Source organism: Phlebotomus papatasi, chromosome 3, assembly GCF_024763615.1.
Source record: "Phlebotomus papatasi isolate M1 chromosome 3, Ppap_2.1, whole genome shotgun sequence".
Classification (NCBI taxonomy): domain Eukaryota; kingdom Metazoa; phylum Arthropoda; class Insecta; order Diptera; family Psychodidae; genus Phlebotomus; species Phlebotomus papatasi.
Window position 1 is genome coordinate 41,848,648 of NC_077224.1, and position 22,887 is coordinate 41,871,534.

At 32.7% G+C, this 22,887-nt stretch overlaps 3 protein-coding genes and 1 non-coding gene across 4 annotated transcripts in view; 3 read left to right on the forward strand and 1 right to left on the reverse strand.

The window, feature by feature from the left end:
* Positions 1 to 22,887, forward strand: part of LOC129805707 (cell cycle checkpoint protein RAD17) — a 197,637-nt gene that overhangs the window by 106,996 nt on the left and 67,754 nt on the right. The window lies entirely within an intron of this gene.
* Positions 1 to 22,887, reverse strand: part of LOC129805693 (rab3 GTPase-activating protein catalytic subunit) — a 159,053-nt gene that overhangs the window by 105,403 nt on the left and 30,763 nt on the right. The gene's annotated exons all lie outside the window — the stretch shown is intronic.
* LOC129805696 (leucine-rich repeat and fibronectin type-III domain-containing protein 3) overlaps positions 1 to 22,887 on the forward strand; it is a 123,391-nt gene that overhangs the window by 76,774 nt on the left and 23,730 nt on the right. The gene's annotated exons all lie outside the window — the stretch shown is intronic.
* On the forward strand, positions 4,570 to 4,642 carry Trnas-aga (transfer RNA serine (anticodon AGA)). The gene has a single exon. It is a non-coding gene; the product is annotated as a tRNA-Ser (tRNA).

Here is a 22,887-nt window from a genome sequence, read left to right on the forward strand (position 1 = left end):
ACTAACCAACTTAATAAGCTAAGTTGCCAGGGGTCAGTTCTCTATTTCGGATTACCGATGAATCCAGGCCACAATTGGGCCCCTTATGCTTCACCGCTCCTATTCTATCTTATCCCCCTATACGGGAAGCCGCTCTGTGGGCAATCAGTGCCGCTACTGTATCACAGCAGCACATATCGGTGTGTGTTTTGGATCAGTGACAGTGAATATTTGTATCGACTGAAGTATCACTTTCATGTCGAAACTCGTTTTCGTACCAGCTTCTATTGTTTTAGGCAGTTCACTTTTCTGCCAATATGCACCATTGGCATTACTATTCATTCATTCACTGGACGAATTCAAAGCCGATATGGCATAAGAAATCTTTTCTGCAGCTGCTCAGCTTTGAACCCGGGACCTCATAGTCATATAGAGCCACTACTCTATCCACTAACCCACTTGAGGCTAACCAACTTACTAAAATTTAAGGTCTTCAATTTAAATATAACATCATTGTAAAAGGAATTCCATTTAACAAATAACGAACAATGCTACATTAAATATGAATCACTAGGATTTGTTATTGGTGTATCCCACAATTTCCGCAAATTTTATTATTCCATCAGTGTAATTCCTCTGAGACTTGCCAGTCACAATGCATTCAAGTAATCCTCAAATGATTCACACATTAAATGATATCAGGAATTTTCTACAATATTCTTTTAACGCTTAACTGGTGGGAAATCCAATCGAACCATTGTCAGTTTTCCTTTTCTCACTGCAAATCCCTGTGGGAAAGCACACTTTCGGAATAAATTTTCCCTCTTTTTTTTTGTACTACCCGCAGACTCTCATAGAAATTGTACATTTTACTATAACTTTGATAGCTTTTTTTTTTGGGGAAGAGGAAATTCCCCGGGAAACTGTTCATCCACTGTTTTTTTTGCCAAAGCCAAATTCAATGAAATTATTTAATTATTAATAATATTTATTCTGGATAAATATTGAAGGGAGATGATTCTGAAATCATATGACTATCTCGATGTTGTTAAACATATGGCTATAGTATGTTATGATATAAAATACTTCTTTCCATCTTTTCATACCAACTAACACCTCATCGCATATCAGGATTGACAATTTATTCCATGAATGATTTTACATAGTATATTCAATGAGGAATGACTGACGTATAGAAAACACGCATAAAAAAAACATTGGATAAAAAATATTTCAATATCCGGTGAAATATTATCAGCGATTGGAACGTGATGGTTTTTGAATAATAATCAGATTTATTGTAACACTTGACTATCGCCTTCGAGATTATACTATCACTGGCTTTTTTTTTTTGCACATTCTACACAGTAAATTAAGATGTCGAATAGAAATGTAGTGCTCAATGTTTGTACTAAATATTTTCCATGAGAACATATTTTAGAGCGCACTATACTGTGTAAAAATTTATATTCTTGAGCTTGTAATATAGGGTTTTTGGAAAAAGTCTCATGGGATGTTAGTTTTTCACCCTCTCAATACAGAAGAACGAAAAGTTATCAACATGATGCAGTCGTTAAAAATTAATAAAAGAAAAGTGGTGTCACATTACCAAAGCCACAATAAGGAAATGGTTATAAAGCTACAAATTTATAATCCCACCAAATTCACCAGTACTTTCTTCAACCACTAAAATTGTGTATAAATATTCTATATATTGTGGTATTTGGGACCAATTTCCTTTTTCCCCACAAACCATGGGTCAAGTTAGGTGTTCAAAGAAAAAAATGTGGCCATACGCGGTATGCATATTAATTAAAACGGTACAATTAAATCAAATAATTCATGTAGCACTCAAACCTTTTAAAATTTTCATATCTTACTCTCATTTTTTCTACAAGAGATATGTCTTATTGTGTTTAAATTTAAGTTTATGAGTAAACTTCACCCATATATATTTTATTGGCCAAAAAATTAAATAATACTTGACTCGGTGCCAGTCAAAATCCAAAAAACAAAGATCCCGGAAGTCGAAATCCCGAAAGCCAATATCCCGAATGGGCCAAAATCCCGAATAGGTCAAAATCAACCCATGCGAGATTTTGTCTTTGAGATTTTAGCTTTCGGGTTTTGGCTTTTCAGGATTTTTCTTCTCGGGATATTGGCTTTCGGGATTTTGGCTGTTCGGATTTTTGGCTTTCGGGATTTGGCTTTCGAGATTTTGACCAGGGCTGGAATGATAACTTTTCGACACTATCGAATCGATAGTATCGATAAATCTATATTTGTTAGATTAATTGAATGTTAACTTTTTACGCTTTATTGAGCCATTCATTGAGACATTCTTAAAAGAATCTGACTATTGATAACTATCTATATTAGTTACAGGAAGTTCTGCTATCGTTTAAATTTTTCAGAATCGACTGTCGATAGTATCGAAAACAAATTATCATATCACCCCAGGGTACGAATTCTGAGATGGTGAGTTTTTCACGTGAGAAATTCACGGCTCTGAGATCACTTTTAGTAAACATTTTGTCAAGCTTTCATAAAAACTTTCATGTGAATTCTTAGATGCTGTAAGTGTTTCATGTAACACTTTTTGTGAAAGCTTCACGAAACTCGTACAGAAAACAACCTAAAAGCCGTGAGTTTCTCATGTGAAAATCTCATGAATCTCAGAATTCATATCCAGGACTTGTCTTTAAATATCGTGTATTAATATGAGAAAAAATACTTTTTCAAAGCACCTGAATTATCACATGATGTGGCTGCTTTCCTGATAAAAGTTCATGGGCAGAAAAAAGGCATTTTTATTGTGACTAAATTATAACATTTTCACCGTGAGCCACCAACCGACCCACTATTAAATATCTTTTCACTCCCCTTTATTATTGTCATCACCATTTTTCACCCTTGGCGTTTGAGTAACGAGAAAAATAAAACACCAAAAAACACGGAAACTGAAAAAGGCGTAAAGAAAAAAAATCACAAAGTTTTCCTGCTTTGCGGATGATCCTGAATCTACCCTTAAACTTACGCGCCAAAAAAGTTATATATACTTTTTTTCTTCTTTTGTATTTCCAAGAGGAAAAACAAGAAGAAATTTTAAAATGATCTTTTTTTTTGGATGCTGAGAAAAATGATTAAGTTTTCTATTTAAGCTTGTAGACACAAAATATCTTTTATGCTATTAATTAAAATCAGTGTGACATGTATATGGAATTATAGTAACTAAATTGCAAACTGAATATCCCATCTCAAGAACTTTTTCACATCTTTTCATCCCCATGATATCATTATTCATTCACCATTAAAGCACCGAGTTATATATAGCAACACTCTTAATGAAGAGTTGCATTTTAATAGTTGCATCCACAACACCTAATTAAAATACAGTTGTGAGTGGGCAATGCTAAGAATATATAACCGTAAGTTTGGGAAATGAAGCGGAAACTGCGTTAAAAAAAATACTTAAATTACTTTTTATATATTTACCTAAAGTAGCTAGTCAAAATTATCACTAATTGCTAAGTGGAGGAGATGTTGGATGTAACTAAAGAACTATGAAATTATATTAAATACCTCTACGAAATATTCTTTCAAGGAAGGATAATTTAATTAGCTGAGAATTATTTGAACAAATTTCTTAAAATAACTATCTTTAAACCTACAGGGATTCTAAAGTAATAACCAACCTATCTCAAAATCTCAATTTACTTATGACGATTGTAATATTATAGACAATCTTCCATAATTATATGTTGTTTGCATATTATATCGATTATCATGTAAACTTTTGTGATAATTGATAATGCTAAAGTGTCCTTATCTTGCAGAAAATATCGTTGATGTTCGAAAACTTCAAACCCAATTTCGAATTTTCAAAGTAAATTTTCGTAAAAAAATGGGACAACTAGAGATGGATGTTACGAGTATGTTATTACATTGCATTTTAATTTGTAAATACTTAGGCCAGAATCACATAGACCGTAAAATGCTCACCGTATTTCGTTAATTTACGCATTTTCACTGCAATTCTTATGCAAATTCACAATTATCGTATTACCTTATCTTATTCTCGGTGGCACTATGTAAAAATAATATAAGAAAATTGAAAAAATAAAACGAAAATACAATAAACAGTGAGCAAAATCTGTAGGATTTATTTGCTATAGTTTTTCGTACAGTTTTTTTGCTCACCGTTTATCGTATTTTCGTTTTATTTTTTCAATTTTTTATATTATTTTCATCTAGTGCCACCGAGTATGAGATAAAGTGATACGGTAATTGTGAATTTGCATAAGAATTGCAGTGAGAATGCGTAAATTAACGAAATACGGTGTGGCTACTGCGAGCATTTTACTGTCAATGTGATTCTGCCCTTACCCATATTAAAACTCAAGACACTCAAGTTCGAAAAGGAAATACTACAGCCACCACGTGGTAGAAACAAAAAGTAAACACCCCTTATCGCAGGATTTCTAAACCAATCTCTAATTTTTTTTCCCGTGGATAAACTCCTACTGTGAACGCTAATGTTCAACGTTGGCAATTAATTGAGATCAGTAGCAAAAGACAGTCAGAGCTGGTGTCTTCATAGCTCAGTTGGTAGAGCATTCGCCTAGATTGCGAAAGGCCCCCAGTTCAAGCCTGGGTGGAGACAGGAATTTTTTCCTGTCTCTATTTGGGTTGAATTGTTGAGTTGGGAAGTCGCTTGTTCTGATTGTCGCTCTATGTGCATAAACATAAAACTTCTTGGGCTTACGTACCAAGCGAACAGAAGTCTGTTCAATCACTTTCGTGCTAATGTTCAAAAGCTAGATTTTCTTGTCTTCAATCAATCAATCTTAAATTTTTCGCGGAAATTTATTTGAATTGTAAATTACAGATTATCTATTATGACCCTAATAATTTGTATTTTGACAGATATGGCAAAGTTTGACAGGTTCAAGATTACAATCGCCTAGTGATAGGTGATTTTTTTTAAGATAACATTTTTCCTATGTTGACTTAGAGCTAGGGGGAAGTGGGGCACCTTTGAATTGGGCAACCTTGAAATAGTTTTTTTTCTATATTTTTAAATGAAACTGAACCTTCCCATAATATAATTTAGCTGCGTAGACCAATTGCGAAGGTAAAGTAGGAGAAAGCGCGTTACCTTCTGATGACTCAAGCTTTGGATAGCTCATTTTTTATGTTCTTAATGGATTTGACCCATGGCTCTTTTCTACAAATTTAAGGCATTAAAAGCTATTTGTAAGCCCAGATAGGGCTCACTTAAATAAAAAATACAAAATTAGAGGGAAATTGGAGAACTGAAGGTGCCACCCATTTTTCACTTTATAAGAGTGAACCGTCCACGGCGACTAATGTTCACTCACGAAAACTGAGGACATTTAACTAACAATAAAAGCTCCAAAGCAACCTTTCAGCACCCATAAGGATAATGGGGGTTAGGCGTGTCAAAGGAATGAAGGATTAGGATTGGTGGGTTATGGCCGTCGACTGGGTTGATATGTGTCGAATAGGCCACACGCTCTATATTAAAATATTAAAAAAAATTATATTGAAAAAACTAAGTTGTTCGAAGCTTTAATCGTTCGAAGGTAGCGCGCTTTCCCTTACATTAAGATAAGGCTCAATATCAATTAAAAACTTCTCTTTATTTGAATTCGAACAGTAAAATAAGGAGAAAAAAGCCCAATTTCAAAGCTGCCCTAATTCAAAGGTGCCCCACTTCCCCCTACTTTTTGATACATTTTTGACAAAATTGAGTATTTTGAGTAAAGTTACTTGAACATGTGCACGTGAGCCGTGTCAAAATATTCTATTTTGTCTAATTTTTCTCACGATGTCTGGAAGCGATTAGCAAAATTTAAATGCAATTTAATGGATTTAAACATAAATCTATTCATTTGATCAAATGAACGATGTACGATTTTATGTTGTGCAAAAAATGTTACAGATTATTTTATTATTTGAAAAAAAGAGCAAAGTAAATTTTATCACCGGTACGATATGTTTCATTTCACTTTGAACCACATTTTCTGCAACTTTCTGGCAAAATTTGTAGCATTTTTTTCAGGCAATAAAACTGAGAAAGTCAAATAAATCGATATGCATTCACAAATACTTAAAAAAAAAAAACCATTTAAGATGTGGACAGTAGACAAGTTTTAATTAAAATTAGGTCAAAGAGGTAACCTGAAGAATAAATTGGCTTGTTTCTCCACAAAAGAGATTGGATTTCTTTTGCCGCGCACCGACTTCAATATAACGGCTAACTCCTAAAGAGTTGCACCTTTAGTCAAGAACGGTAAATATTGCAAATACGCTAGTCAATCACGAATAGAGCCACTTTTTTTTCCTATGCTTCAACATTCATCGAACACCACAATTATATCTTGCAATTATTATGGTGAAAAACTGTCTGAGACGATGGTATTTGATAACACTATAGAGGCGGAGAATAAAAAAACTTGCTCACAATACTAATTAATTAAGTGCAATTTAGCCTGCAACTTGAAGGAAAAGTTTGTCATAATATTCATTATGCTATTTTGCAAAATTTATTTCAAGTGATGATTGTGCAATGACGTAGTAAACTTTCAATATAAATTTCCTTTTCATTTGGATCTCTGGTTGTCAAGGAGTTTATTACAATTTAAGTAAAAACTTTTGTCCCAAGATTGAGTGAGCGTTAGAGGGTATTTGTAGGTATATGTACAACGTACATTGCGTTTAGTAATTTGTGGGGAAGTGGAGCAAAAAACAAGAAGAGCCAAGGAAGAGCATTGGGAATGCTGCAAAGTGCGATTTCTAGGTCGAGTAAGTGAAAATTGATGGTATAACCATTTGGTTTATATGAGACAAAATGTGGCAAAAGTTTTCTCCCTTTTTCCTTTCATCAACATTCGAAAACATATACTCAAATTAATACAGCATTTCTGTCCATGGAGAGAAGTCAACAAAGTCAACTTTTATGGTTCACAGGGTTAGGAAAATAGCATTTTTCCATTATCTAAACTCTACGAAAAAAAAAGTGAAATTAATTATATTTTTTTTACACCTTTCCCAACACACTCAATTTCCCTCTGGAAAAACAATTCAGGCAATTCAAATTGAATTTCTTTTTTTTTTTTGTACCCAAAAACTTGCAATCTAAACGAAACGTCAAGCGTTAGAAACGATATAGCATTGATAGCAATTTAATTTCTAAACTCACTAAAATACCAAAGCAACAAATGTTGCCTTATCATTTTTGTTTGGGTCTTTTCTTCACAAAATTGGTTACTGGTGATACGCTATTTCTTCACGCCATCATACATACTTATATACATATAGTACATATCTAGCTCCCTGATTGTATGATACTTGTACTTCTCATACTACATTCCCCGCTTTGCTTATCTGCACATTCACATTATGTGCACCCTTATTGCATTTTTTTTCGTCTCAACCATTTGCAACTTTAATACTTACACGCTGTACTATCAAAGACAACGACGTACACAATAATAAACTAACCACCACACCAACAATATTAGTGTAAGAAAATGTAATTTATTAATGCGATTTATCCGAATCTCTCCAGCATCATGTTATACTGGATCATTTCCAGTAAACCCTTGTAAACGGTATAAAAGCACAATCGACTCGCACTATGCTCTCTCTGTATCCAATTTAGAAAATATTATGAACATATATAAACGAAATCACAATTTGAGTTTGATGTGATAACATATACCATTAACAATCTATAAACGTTTACTGTCAAGAGTTGAAATACATAGCGTAATTGTACGAAATTTCGGGCAGCTTGCAATTTCGGCCACTTTTTCACTGAGAAAAAAAGAGGCTGCGATTAACTTTTTTTCGTCATTACTTTAACACTTTTTGGGTGTAAAAATATATCAACATTTTTTAATGTTAATTTTACACCTATTAAGGGTAAAATCAACATGAAAGAAGGGTAACTTTAACCCATAATACACCTAAAAAGGGTAATATTTACACCGTTTTCGGATCAATACTGCAGGGTAAAATTAACATTTCCCGAATGTTGTTTTAACTTTTTCGGATTTCTCTCAGTGTTTCGTTCTTAAAATTTCCATGATTTTTTTTGTTTTTACATACTTTAAAGACTACACAATACAAAAAAAAACAAAAAAATTGCTTCGACGAACGAGATGATGTGAAAAAGATTTTTGGAAAAATTCCGGAATGTCAAGGAACTATGAGAATCAAGGTGGCCGAAATATTACCCAAAGCTGTGTCATATTTTTATTCATTTTAAATTGTATTGAGAATGATTTTATTAAAAAAAAAACAATAAACTACAGGGTTTCAAGAAACACCACTTTAAAAGAATTAAGAAGAAAAACAATTTGTATTAAAAACATTAGGGGAAAGTGCCCATGCTTGATACCATTGGAAGCTTCGCAATTACTAAATTTTCTATGTTTTAAAATATATGTGTGACTCTTCGCAACCATATTTTAAAAACTATGGTAAAGTGGCCAGTTTTTAAAATATATTGCAGAGTCACGTTTATTGAGAAACATAGGAAAAATTTAGGCATTACGAAGCTTCCAATGGTATCAAGCATGGGCACTTTCACCTACAATTTAAATTTAAAACCTTGGCGTTTGCATGCAACAATCTCAAAAATTTGCTACATTTACCGTAATACTTTTTTTATCACATCTATGAAAAAAAGGTTTTTCCTGTTTTTCCTCATCAACAAGATCAAATTATTTGTTCAAAGTGTCAGGGGCACAACTCTAACCACAAAATTACTTTAGGTGCAACAACTTTAGTTTAGTTTTATCGATTATATTATATTTTACAGTAAAATGAAGTAACATCCTAGTCACCCTGATAATTTCGAATCAGCACGAGAAGATCATTTCTTATCTACAATAATATGATCATCTGATTCCATAAATACGTAATCGATAACAGTTCAAATACTGTGCTTTGGCCCTTATTTTTTTTTTAATTTAAATTTCAATCCATCAATTTCAATTTAGTGAAATTCAATCTCTTTATCTAAATTGAAATCAGGTATAATTCTCAGTTCCTTTTATTTGCATTTAACAAAAAGAGAAAATTACATGGCATTTCAGTTTGAAAGAGTACGAGGTAAAATTTCAATGATAGATATACTAGCGCCATAGGATTTTACTTTAAAAATCTATCCCATTTTGGACGAGCTTCTAACATTGATTTTGTGAACGCCTTATATAGTTCAGTTTAATGGATGAAAACCAAAGAATTACTTAGCGGAAAAGATTGCAAAAGGGTTGATAATCCGACTGAATCTGCTCCTCAAGAATCAACATCATCTTTTACGTCGACTGGTAACACGAGATAAGAAATAAATCTTATGCAAATATACAGCATATGAATGACCTTGGAAAAAAACAGCTGATCAAACAAAATGTGTTGGACAAACTGATGTATATCCAATTACTGTACTTTTGGTGCATTCCAGAGGAATTGCTCATTTTGAACTCACGATTGTTCGTCGCATCTGGCGAAACAATCACGTTATGTTTTACCCGATCATAAAGGAAGAGCTTTCAGGTTTTGCAAATACTCTGGCTTCAAAGCTTCAAAGCCTAGTCTTCCACAACGATAACGCTACACCACAGATCGTCCAACAGACGCTGCTAAAATCACAAAAATTGCAATGGGTAATCATCCAGGGCCCAGCATATTTTCAATATAGGGGAGGCTTAAGCTGTTCAGAGCCACGCATAGTTTTCGAAATTGTACAATTTTCGAGAAAAAAAAATTTTAAGAAAAGCGATATCCAAGAGAAACTATCTGGAGTTGCAGCCCAACTTTGAGATAAGAAACTTAAGTTGAATATTTAGTATCAAAAATTAAAGATTTTAATTGAGTTATTGCAATGAAAAACAGTCGATCGTAGAGGAAAGTACTCTCCCTTCGAACGTTCATGCCTTCGAATAACATGAATTTTCTTTTAGTTTTCCTAAGAGACTTACACATTTCTATTGAATATTAGTTGGCTTATCATCAATTGTTGATAATTCCGTGATAATTTAATGTAAATCTCTTCCGAAAAACAAAAGAAATTCAGATTATTCGAAGGCATGAATGTTCGAAAGGAGAGCACTTTCCCCTATTTAATGTATTTCCCTATTAAAATAGGTGTCTTCTAGTCTGAGCGTTTCAATTCTGATTTAAGGCTAGTAACGTTTTCAATTTTGTCTTAAAATTTTCTATTTTAAATATTTAAAAGATCCTTTTGATCACCTTTAATATTAAGATAAACCTATAAAGACATTTAACATTTTCAATTTAGCATGGTTATTGCGAAGTTTGTTACATTTCATTTAAGCTGAATTTGATAATTTAAAATTAAAAAATCTTTATCAGAGAATACGAATCAATCTTTAAAATTCTATTAAAAGGTTTACAGCCTATTTATCTCAGAATTGGAAGGTTGGTAATTTTAAATATACTTTTAAACGTGTAGCAAATGAGTCTTAAAATACTTCAGCTTTTGGAATTTGTCCTATCTACCCCTGCTTTGAAAAATAGTTTGTGTAACAAAAATTCGAACTACGAGGAAGATACCAAGAACCCCTTATAAAATTGTGCAATAAAAACCAAACTTTTTCTTCAAACATAGAATCAACATGTTAGTAGATAATCAGAAGACATTAAAAGATATACAATGAGACTAATATTTTTTTAAATTTATTTCTTGACCTTTATATTTTTACTTTTATTCAATTCAATTCAATTTATTTAATTTAAAATAGGACAAACTGTCCTCTGTACAAGATTAGCCCTATACAATAAAGTAAGGTAAATTAGGAGCCTGCAGAGGTCACATGACTCAGGATAAGCCTCTCAGGATAAGAACTCTCTTTTATCTTTAATAACTCTATTTTTTTATTAAAATAAATTTGGTTAGAAATCAAATTTTTGTTATTAAAATCGATCGACAAAAATTCGACACAGAATGAATTTTCTTTGAGGATATCAGATACAAATGAGCAACATAGTCAAATGGAATCTTTCAAGACATATTTCAAGATTCTATTCTCTTAAGATAACTAGACGAACGGTTGACCGATAAATCATAAAATCACTTAAATTTCTGAGCTTTAACCAAAACGTTCAGAGCTAGTAAAAAAAACTTCGCGAAGCGAATATTATTAAAGAGTAACTACCGCTTATAAAAGAAATATGAAGTAACTGGACATTTATTGTTATCCAATAATTTATTTCATTTTCCCTTTTCTAAGTTTGTAATTGTAACACCTTGTTTCCGTTTAAATATGATTTAGGTTCTCAATAAAAACTGTCAACAGAATATTCGTGTCATGTTCTTAATTAGTGTTCTAATTAGTGATTGGAATGGCTTCATTAGTGCTCGCAAATAGATGTAAGAACTTAGAACCTACGAGTTAAAATTAATGATATGTCCATTTAACTACCAAAGGCGTTACATATAATAAAAATAAAATAAAAAAATGAATAATGAAATAAGAAATATCCAAGTATAGTGGTTTCACCTTCATTATATTTGTAACATAGTAGTAATATACTTTTTAATCCAAGTTAAACTTCACAAGTTGAGCAAAAATACCAAAGAAGGAATAGAGAAAAGGGACGAATTAGTTTTGTGCCAGAAGAAAAATTCAAGCAATTATTATTCTCAATTCACGAAATATACAGCAAGAGAGAAGAAATGATGTAGCAAACTCTAATTATAAGCAATTTAAATTCCACAATCCACTTTCATTTCCATATATACTAAAGTCTGCTCAACGCATAAGAATGTATTCAGTAATTACAAGTCCATACTCTTTTTCTCAACACTATTTCAATATTTTTATGCAATAATAATAATACTTTTCCGGTGGACGCTTAGAAAATTAATTGACTCTGTCCCACAATAAAAGTCGATATTTTAACAACAGGGAGGATCTAAGAATAATAGAGTATGGTGTTGAAGAATGAAATCTTCACTTAACTATAATTTGTAATTTTTCCTTACCACCTATTTGCATAAATTATGGATCGAATTGTCAGGAAGGTGACACAATATTATGCGATTTTCCAAGAAAAAAAAAGCAAAAAAAAAGACCTAACCCTACATTAGCACAATTCTCTCCTTTCATCACATCTTCCATCAGCACTTTTATTTTGCTCTTTCACATCAATGCTACACTCTATGCGGCATAATTTGCATTCCATCAATTATGTAAACAATCAAATTCAATGTTAAGGTACTCACGATTTGAATTCATAGTTGCTTGATTCACATTAATGGCATATATATACATGGCATAGAGTAAATTTGTTTGCTTGTTGGATGGAATATTTCAGCAAAATGCAAAAATAAATTCTTTCCGCAATTGAGGGAATAAAATTGTCAAAGGAGCAAAAAAATATTTATCCTTCCACCATGTGAATAATTTAAAAGTACTGAATTAAATTGTATCTCTATTTCCAATACTTTTTTCAATCCCTCATTCACACATGTGACTTCTTACCGAAGAGGTTCTGTGATTTTTGCTTAACACGAACGCTAAGAGATTCTACCATCTCAGGAGAGCAATGTAAGTAGAGAAAAACGGGAATATTTGAGACTCTTCAATCTTTCTTGCACGTAAGGTTTTCAAATGAATAAATATTTTATTGAAGTTAAAATACCACCCCATGACGTTATACTTTATCGATACGTTACAAATCTTAGAAAAGTCGCGTAATTACGCGTTTATTTATCTGTCTCCCTCTCATGCAGAGCATAAACGATCTGAGATATTGCATTAAGATCATAAATGACCCCTCATGCAACTTATTATTTACCTCTCCTATATCTACAAAAATTTAGGCATATTTTGAAAAGCTTAAAGTTCAATTGGGCCTCCTGTATACATAAACTAACTTGACATAATTCTTTTACCCGATTTTAAACGTATTTAGTACGTCCGGCACTAGATCAAAATTATTGCCAACAGTCCTATTAAAATCAGAAGTCATCGAATAGGTCCTCAGTTAATAAGTCTTTCGTCGTATTTTTTTTCATAAGCCTAATAGGGTAACGTATGATATATCAGGACACTTATTAGCACTTTCAAGTTTTAAAAAGCTTAACGATTTCTCAAAATATTTTTTTCATTACTGATACAAACATTTATGTTCCTTATTCTATTTAGAATAAGATTCTTATCGAAAAACATCGAAAAATGCATCATATTACTGCTCGAACTCAAAGAAAGAGCAGTTATATAAAATCGACTTTTTTTCAACGTGTCACTGTTCTTCAGCTTAAGCGGTAAGAGATATCGACTTCCAGTCTTCGATGACCCCCAATAAAAAAACAAAATCTCTCGACGTTTGGTTTTCCCCCTCCCCCCTCTACCCCTCTACCCCTCCAAAAACCACGTTTTTTTATTTTTCTCAAAATAGCCCAAGCTTTTTCAGTGATTTTGGGATATGTTTTAGAGCTAGTCTAGGGGAACATTTCGCCCAAACATACCTATGACCGGAAAATTCGCCATTTTGAATTATTCAAGGTCAAAGATCAACCACTTTTCAGGGTCAATTTTTCAACCGATTTGGTTAAATTTGAATTTTTTGGAAAGGTATTGCAATTTCGAACCCGGCTGCATAGGTCTTCATCGGTGATGGATCGGGAAAGTAACGGTAATAGCACTGTTTTAAAAAAAAACTGTTTTTCGCACTTTTTCAGTCTTTTGACCCATACAAAATTCAAACGGTGAGAGATATCAACTTCCGGTCTTCGATGACCCCACTTCAAATGACATTATCTCGTACCCAACCTCTTTATTTTTCCCTCTCCCCTTTAATACGTTCCCTATCCCCCAAAAATAGGTCAAAAATGAGGTTTTTCCAATTTTGCAAAAAATTGGCCCAAGCTTTTTCAATGATTTTTGGACATGCTAGAGAGTTAGTCCAGGCCAACATATCGCCCAAACATACCTATGACCGGAAAATTCGCCATTTTGAATTATTGAAGGTCAAAGGTCAACCACTTTGGAAGGCTCATTTTTCAACCGATTTGTCTAAATTTGAATTTTTTGAAAGGTATTGCAATTTCTAACGCGGCTGCATCGGTCTTCATCGAATGAACCGGTTTAGTATCGATTTTTGAATAATTTTACATTCCCAATAATAAAAATTCCCTAAAAATATTGTTTTTTCAGTTTTTCTCAAAATTGGTCCAAACCTTTTCAATGATTTTTGGATATATTTTAAACCTATTCCAGGCCAACATTTCACCCAAACATACCTATGACCGGAAAATTCGCCATTTTGAATTGGTGTAATAATTCCACTGGCCGAGTTGAGGAACCGGCCGACTACAGGGCCTCTACCTTACAAAGAAGAAACTTTGTTTGGCTCATAGGTGACCCACTGGTCCCTGAAGGTTTAAAAAGCGACTGACGCACCTGATCATTAAGGGTCTTTCAAGATTGATGGTCAACTCGAATTAATCAGTGAATAATTTAAAAACTTTGTTAAATTCTGATAATTTTTTAGGGTACACCGAGAAAAATTTGGATGGTATTTTCTACAAATCGTGTCTTTAAATTCTACTGCCTCAAAAGATAGTAGAAAATACCATCCTCCATAGATACTTTCCTTTAGAATCTGCCATCTTGACATTTTAAAATTTACTATCCTATGGATAGTAAATTCTAACAGCCGGATGGTAAAATCTACTATCCTCCTTTAGATTTTACATTGACCTCTCTTAGATTCTAATATCCGGGAAGTAAATTTTACTGGCCGCATATTTGATGTTAAAATTTAACTGGAAGACAGTAAATTTTAACGGAGGATAGTAATTTGGATTGAAATTACTATCCAAGCCAATAAAATTTGCCATCCTGCTGTTAGAATGTCATTTTGGAATATCCTGGGTGCTGATGCAACTGTTCCCGATATGCTTTGAATACATTATAGCAATTCGTGGCGCAGCTGGAAGATGCTGGACTGTCATCACAAAGGTCGCGTGTTCAAATCTCGGCTGAGTCGTCAAAGTTGGAAAAAGATTTTCACGCATCAAAATGGCTTGAAATACAGAGAATGTCATCCAGGAAGGGCCCCCAAGCCCTCAAACAATGGCCAAAAATCAATGAAAATAAGGAAAAATAAATTTTTCCGACATTTTTCATTCAAATATCCAGCTAGTAAAATTTACTATCCTGCCAGTAAAATTTACCATCCGGATAGTAAAATCTAATATCCGGGGATATTAGAATTTACCATCCGGCTATTAGAATTTACTATCCATGCAATAGATTCTACAATTTTTGACAGTTCAATTTAATATAGCGTTTGCTGGGTGACTTTTTTACTATCCGGCCATTAGAATTTTGTATGGAGGATGGTAAATTTTACCATCCACATTTTTCTCGGTGTACAATAGGCAAAATCAAATTATTTAATTGGGATTTTATAATTCACTTCTAAAATATCAATTACACTTGAAGAAAGGGGCATTACGGGTGGCATTTAATGGGATGTAGCATTAATTTGTTCCTTCACTCTAATTCTTCATTGTTGTTTTTGCTGTAATTCATCTAATTCAGTGGGAGAATTCCAGAGCAGAATTCTAATTTAGGTGCGGTACAAAATTACAGAAGACTCTCTCAAATTTAGGCATTTGGTACCGAAATGTCACCCGAATTAGAGAGAAATTCGGGTGACAAACTTTTTGAAATGCAACGATTTTTTTATTCATAAGCAAACACTATTGAGTTTACATACTCATATTTATTGTGAATTGCATTAAAACTTCTTAATAATGCAAAATAACATCAAAACTAAGACAAACCATGGCAAATTTAAGCATATTTGCTTCATTAGATAAACATAATCAAACTCGAAAATTGTCACCAAACTTTTTCAAATTTAACTGCCGCACGAATTAAAAAGTAGTCCGATCTTAAAAGAGCCGAATTAGAGAGAGTCTACTGTACGTCCTTTCATAGTTACAGTAGATTCTCTCTCAAATGGGCATTTAGGGCGAAATGTCATCCGGTTTATCGATAGATTTGAGCGTCAAAGCCTTTGTAAATTCCACAAAAAGCGCTCAATTATAAAGAATCACGATAAAATAGGAAGAACTACAGCGAATTTGAGTAAAGTAGCTTCATAAATAAATAAATAAATTTTACGTCCGATTGAAAAAGAGCCGATTGAGCGAGAGTCTACTGTAAGTTTTTTTTAATATTCGCCTCTTTATAAATAATTGTAAGAGTTTTTACAATTTTTGTGCTTCAAATTTGATATTTTAAAATTCATCTTAAGTAAAATAAGGAGACTTTTGTATGATAATATTGATTTTTCAGGCGTTCAGTAGTTTATTCTAGGCCAATTATTTGGGTACCAAAACTATATATCTGTCACAAAGTCAGAAACAGTGATTGAAAATGTGAAGTAGGAACTTGGGTATTGATAGAACATCTAGTGACATGAAATCCTGTCCAATAAATAAATAATTTCACTCAATTTTCTGACACAAATCTCCCCACTTGGCGGGAAAGTGGCAAAAGTGGAAAAGAAATATTAATCTGAGTATAGGGCATAAAAAGACCAAGGAAAAAAAAGAGCGCATGATATGAAAGAAAACATCCATAAATGTGAGAAATGTGAAAATCAGAAAATATCTATCAGAGAATTTTAGGGATTACGTTCTATTGGTTATATATTTTCTTGAGAATATGACATGAAGAAAAGGGAATGTAACGTGTGTAGAACATATTTTCAAATAACTGTCTCTCGATAAATCTGATTCACTGTTCTGTCTTGAGATTTCTCGCTCGCCAATGTTCCCCTTGGCAAGCTCCTTCCTGGACGAGCTTTTGGGTGGAAAATGAAAAATATGACAACACTATTTACCCCGTTAGTCGGAAGAAAAGATGAAGTAAGTTGAGGAAAATACGGAAGGGTTTGAGGGAATTTGAAGTTGAAGTCCAACCCTAGTGTTACTTGCTCCTTTTGCAAACATCATAAATTCTATGTAATGTTGAAACTTAAACATGCCAATATTCCAACCACAATTCCCTCATTCCAATGTCTTGATCCACATCATCCGCCCCCTCAACAAACCACATTTTACCGCCCAATAAAGTATAGATGGATGAAGTCAATATCGATATACTGGAAAACCATAAAAATTTTATCATCATATTCACCTAATAAAAATTGTCTATTACATTTCTCTACAGTCCATATCTCGGACTTTTATTTCCATTGTGATTTCAAAAGTAATTCCTATACCAATAAGGTGAAAATACTGTTTTTTTTCTGTTGTTGTTTTCCACTAAGTATTTTTCTCATATAAACTTTGAGAAGATGTTGCTGGAAGCATAAGCTCTGAACTTTATTCACACCATTTCTTAGTCCATTCAGATATATCCTCTTCCTCTTTTACCATCTAAACACCATCACAGATGAAAGAGTAGAAGATGTTCATAAAGTAATCTTGAATCTAAATTCTTGGTGAGAACAACAGAAAGTCGAAAGCTTTTCTTAACATATTGTTCTATACGATCTTGACACCAATATCCACGTTTTCTGTTTATGATATAAGAAGACACTAAGCTTTTCTTTCCATATATATACACAGAACAGAAACACTTTTCTAACTTTTACTCGTACTTCAAATCCATTCCTAAACACCACTACAATTGACACCACTGTGAGAGATGTTCACCCCTTTCCTCAGCAGTATTTCCTTATTCGTCCATGTTTGAAGGAATCTCGTCCTAATAAAATTTATATGGATTGTGCATGGAACACCCAGAAGTACCTCATGCACTTGGAAATAGAGAAGTTGACGCAAGAATGTTGAATGCATTTTATTTTTAGAAATATTCCAATCCTTCTTGCCAACACCTTCAAAACTTGAACTTTTGGGAATTCTTCATCCACTTCCATTTTTGTATAATGTGAATATTAGGTTGAGGAAAAGTGTTGGAGTCATAGTCAAAAAATGTCATTTATATAACAGATTATCTAAAAGATATTTATGGAAGAAATTCTACTTTAATAACTTGAAATTTGAACACCACTTTGATATAGGGTGGTTCATTTTGCTATTTTTATGTCACATTAAAAAGTTATGAACAATTTTAAAATTAACCACCACATTCACTTTCTCCACAAATGCACTAATCAACAGAAACAATCAAGGAATCTCCCATAAGGAGAAACAAGAAAAAGAAGTGGTGGAAAAATATCTCAGGCCATCTCCGGCATTGCGAATTGTTCAAACTCGTGACTTTATTTACTGCATTATGCATTTATTTATTGTTTAACGGCTCTCAACCAATTTGAACCGATTCATAAATCACTCAAAAGATCCCACAATTTTTTTTTGATTTTTAGACAAAATTACTTATCGGTTCATAACCGGTTCACAACCGATTTAAATCGATTTATAAATCACTCAAAATATTTCTTCAAATATACCTCAGGAGTTGCATAATTGAATTTTGGATAAAAATTAATTATGTTATGAACCCATAACTAACTGAACCGATTAATTGAACCGCTAACTGAACCGGTTCAGTTTTATCAGAAATTCCAAAAAAATATATGGTTTTGGAGGGGAAAGGGAGGGATGGGGGGTAATGAGAGGCATGTTAACGATCTTTGGATCGACTTATGGAGGGTCTCCCCAAGATTCTAATTTTCTATCTATTACCGTTTTGCCACTAGAGCTATCAAACAGCCGGCCGGACAGACGGACAAAGAGCGTGACACCATTTCTCGGAAATCGTCTGAAACGCGAAGATTTGTTGAGAAAAATGGTCTCTCAGTGGTGGTAGATGGAAATTTTGCGGGGTGAAAGTCAAGGGATTAGTTTAGTACCTCTCTCCTCTGTGGGGTTCGTGCTGTAATTCAAACTTCAAAAATCCTTGCAATTTCATGAGACCAGATAATCTAAGTATCGTGTCGTAACGGTGCTATCACACTAGAATTTTTCGCGTTTTAATTTTCAATTCAATTGAGCCAATTGAGCATTAAGATTTCTAGAATTTACTTGAAAATTCTTACAGTTAGGACACACTTTGCAAGAAATTTGCTCAATTTTAAATAGTGCCGCGAGATTTTTGATTGTGAATGACTCCGGAAAATATGTTATAGTACTTAAAATATCTTATAAGTCACTTATCTGTTATTCAGAAGGATTCCCAAAGCCAAAAAAACATATTTGTAGGCAAAGGTCTCATGCAGCGACTCTCATACAGTCTTATTGAAAATCTGTATGAGGATGAAGTCGTCCCAACTCCCAACTGAAATTTCTTAACATAACAATTTCCTTCGTATGGCTTTGGAGGAACTTAATGAATTACTCCCGATACTGAAGCTTTACTTCATGCAAGCTTATCACTAAAACACTGTACTTATCTTATTTTTTGGCCAAAAACAATATTAATTACGAGTAAATAAATGTAATAAAAATAATTTTCTTCAAAAGACTACTTATTTAACTGCAAAAAATTGAAATTATTGAGCAATTTTAACATTTTAATTTGTTGAATTCATATTTATTTGAGCAACCACATTTTAGCAACCACCAAGTATTGGTTTTTATTAATAAAAAGGTGAAGATTTATCAATTCAATTGGTTTTTAGTGCAAAATAACGCATAGGAACAATTCATCTGAAAATTAAATTGAATTTAGAAATTGAAAAAATCCTAATGTGATAGTACGGTAAAACTTGGAAAACAGAAATCGTTGGCAATAAGGCACACGAAAAATAATTTTTTAGGAAGTGTCCTATATATTTTCAGAAAGTCCATACTCAACACAAACTAACAGAACATACCTAGTTAGTTTGAATTTTTCATATTCGTTAAGCGAATGAGTCTTGAAAAAAAGTTCAGCTGCGTGAAACTGTTCCGTCTTAAGCAATCTCACTAACTTTGCGAGCAAATGACAAAATTTTACGAACATTTACGAACAAATGTTTGTAAAAATCGAAAAAATGTTCGTCAAGTGATCGTGCTGCGAACCATGTTTGTGAAAAAGCACAAACATTTTATTGGGTTATACGATTTACGAACATTTCGTAAGATCTCAATAGGAATTCACAAATACTTACGAATAATTTTAAGAAATACTTTTTCCTTCTATGTTATTTTTCCCAAGTGTTTTTCGTAATAACTACTTTATTAATATTTTAAAGTGGGATTAGATCAAGAAATTCAAGACTTTGTCTCTGTGAAAATAAAACAAATTTCAGAGATTCAACAATTGCTTATTTAGCCGGCAAGTTACAATTTTTGTGTGAAAACTTTCTGCTTTAAGCCCTTAAGTGTCTTAAACTCTTAAATCCTATTTCGCTAATATTTTGTCCCCGAATACTTTATTATAGTTATTCTAAGTTTGTAAATCACTTAAACACTTTAAAATTCAACAATTACATATCGTCATTCTCAGTAAAACTTTCTAAGTAATTCAATCTCTTTCTATCATTATAGCTATTATCACTATGGAAAGATTCTTATTTTGTAGTCACTTTCACTTTGTATGCCACAAGCTGAGAAAACATCTACCAGTAATTATATGGACAATTTGCATTTACATATCACAATTATAGCCAAGTGTTTGCAAATGGGTATGCAAATTCAAGTTAAAATTAATCGAATTTATCCAGATGAAAAAAAAATCAATTGTTAATTAATTTAATAACATACCGGTGATAATAGTGTAAAACATAATATTTGCATAAATTGCTTTTGCATATGAATGTTTTTTTATGCATTTTTTGTCTGTCGCTTTCAATGCTACGTGAAAATAGGAATTTTAAAATAATAAAAAAGTCGAGCCAGATGTTTCAATATTATTGGAAACCAGAGAACCTGGTCAATTGCTAAAATTGTTATTAAATGGACTTTATAATTCTTGTGGTGTTCTTTACTTCAAAATGAGTCTCTACTAGTCCATTCTTGGTCTGTTTCGCCAAACAAGAAAAATCAAACTCTAAAGTCTGGCACTTTAATTGATGATTTCTTGTATTAAATTACCATTTACAAATAATCTCTCGCCAAGTCATTTATCATTTGGAGCGATTGTGACATCGAAAATAGGCTATCTCAATTACTTCAGCATTAACCACCACGCATTCACCATCGTTAAAATCTGTAATGTCGATTTAATAAAATAATCGTAAACTTCCCAATATAAGTTATAATGCTGGCAAAGCTTTAATTTGGTCCATATTATCAAATATCCATCACGGAAGGATATTATGCAATACTAAATAAATGAGACAGTTGAAGTCCGCACCGCAATTGATTGGTCAACTGACTTTATTGTACATATCACCTCCTAGGTCCAAAATTGAGTCATTCCAATTATGATAAATACGTCCAAAATTTCTCTCGAATTAACTCATGAATTTGTAATTAATTTTAATTAAATTCTAATCCAATTGTGAATGGTTTCTGGAAGTGAATTTACCTTTGACAGATTATATAACTAAACATCAATAAATTCCACAAACACCACATCACACAATAATGTTGGAAATTTTCTTTCCCCACTCCCCCCTCCTTAACTACCTAATGGGCAAACTTGAATCTTATAACTAATGTGCCCTGTGGGAAACACCTATAATAAGGAAATTGAAAGCATTCCGTCACCCTTACTTAAGCTAGGATTTACCCAATTGCAGCTGTGAATCAGCATGTTAAACTGTATGTCTGTAAAAATTTTTCATACATACAAAATATCCAAAAAAGGAAGAAACAATGAAAGAAATATATAGCATTGAGCTCTGCCCTCCATATATCAATGAAATTTACGATGGCAAACTTCCATGCATAGTCAAACAACCATTGCATTCGGCTATATATACAAATTAAAGTAGTATGATGGAATTTAAGACAATCCGCTGAATATTTATTATGATAGCTGCAACTTTTCAGTTAACTTTAAAAATTAGAAGGAAATGGGACACTCTTGTATTGTTGCACCTTTGAAATTGGGCTTTTTTCTTTTATTTATAACCTTCTGAAGGCCTAGTTTCACTTAAAATTCAAAGTTCTCAATTCAATTTCAAAGCTGCCCTACTTCCTCCTAATTTACGTTTTTGTTTCTTTGTTTAAAACACTTTTAGTTATCATTATATCTTTCGACATGACATACAAAACACATAGGGAAACAGAGCAGGAATTGTGAGAAAATTGAAAAACATTGGAAGAACTTGATGTGACGAGAAATGCGAAAACCCTAAAATTCATTTTATTCCAGTCAAAAGCTCATACTAAAATCTAGTATTACTTCCACTGCATATAATGACACTTTGCTTAATTGTAACCGTGATTTTTAAATTAGTCTATTAAAAATATATTCGCACAACAGTTTTTAAAATACTTATCAGGGATTTACTCTTGGATTTTAATAATATACCTCAATCCTTTAAGTACGAGTGGGACACCGGTGTCCTAAAAACAAATACAGTGGGACCTCGATAGTGTCAACTAATTATTTCCAGGCCTGTTAACTCCATTGGATTCGGTGACTCTATCGGAGTCCGAAAAATCAATAAAAATGTGAAATTTTGATACAAAAGGGTATTTATTTTATGTTTTTACAAGATAATTAATATATTTAACACGTAAAATATTTAATTTTATTCACCCATAAATTCTGCACCCTCTGGTCCAAAAACGTCGTATGTTTGGGCAATAGTTGGATATTAAGGAATGATTTTACAGAATGTTTTCATTATTAGTAATGTCCATCGCACAATAGCTTTTGTTTTGAAAACATGTTTTTAAAATTTCCCATGAGAGTGAGCGAGATGACTATATCTAGATCTCACTCATTCTCACTGAAATGTCAAAAACATATTTAAAAAACAAAAGTT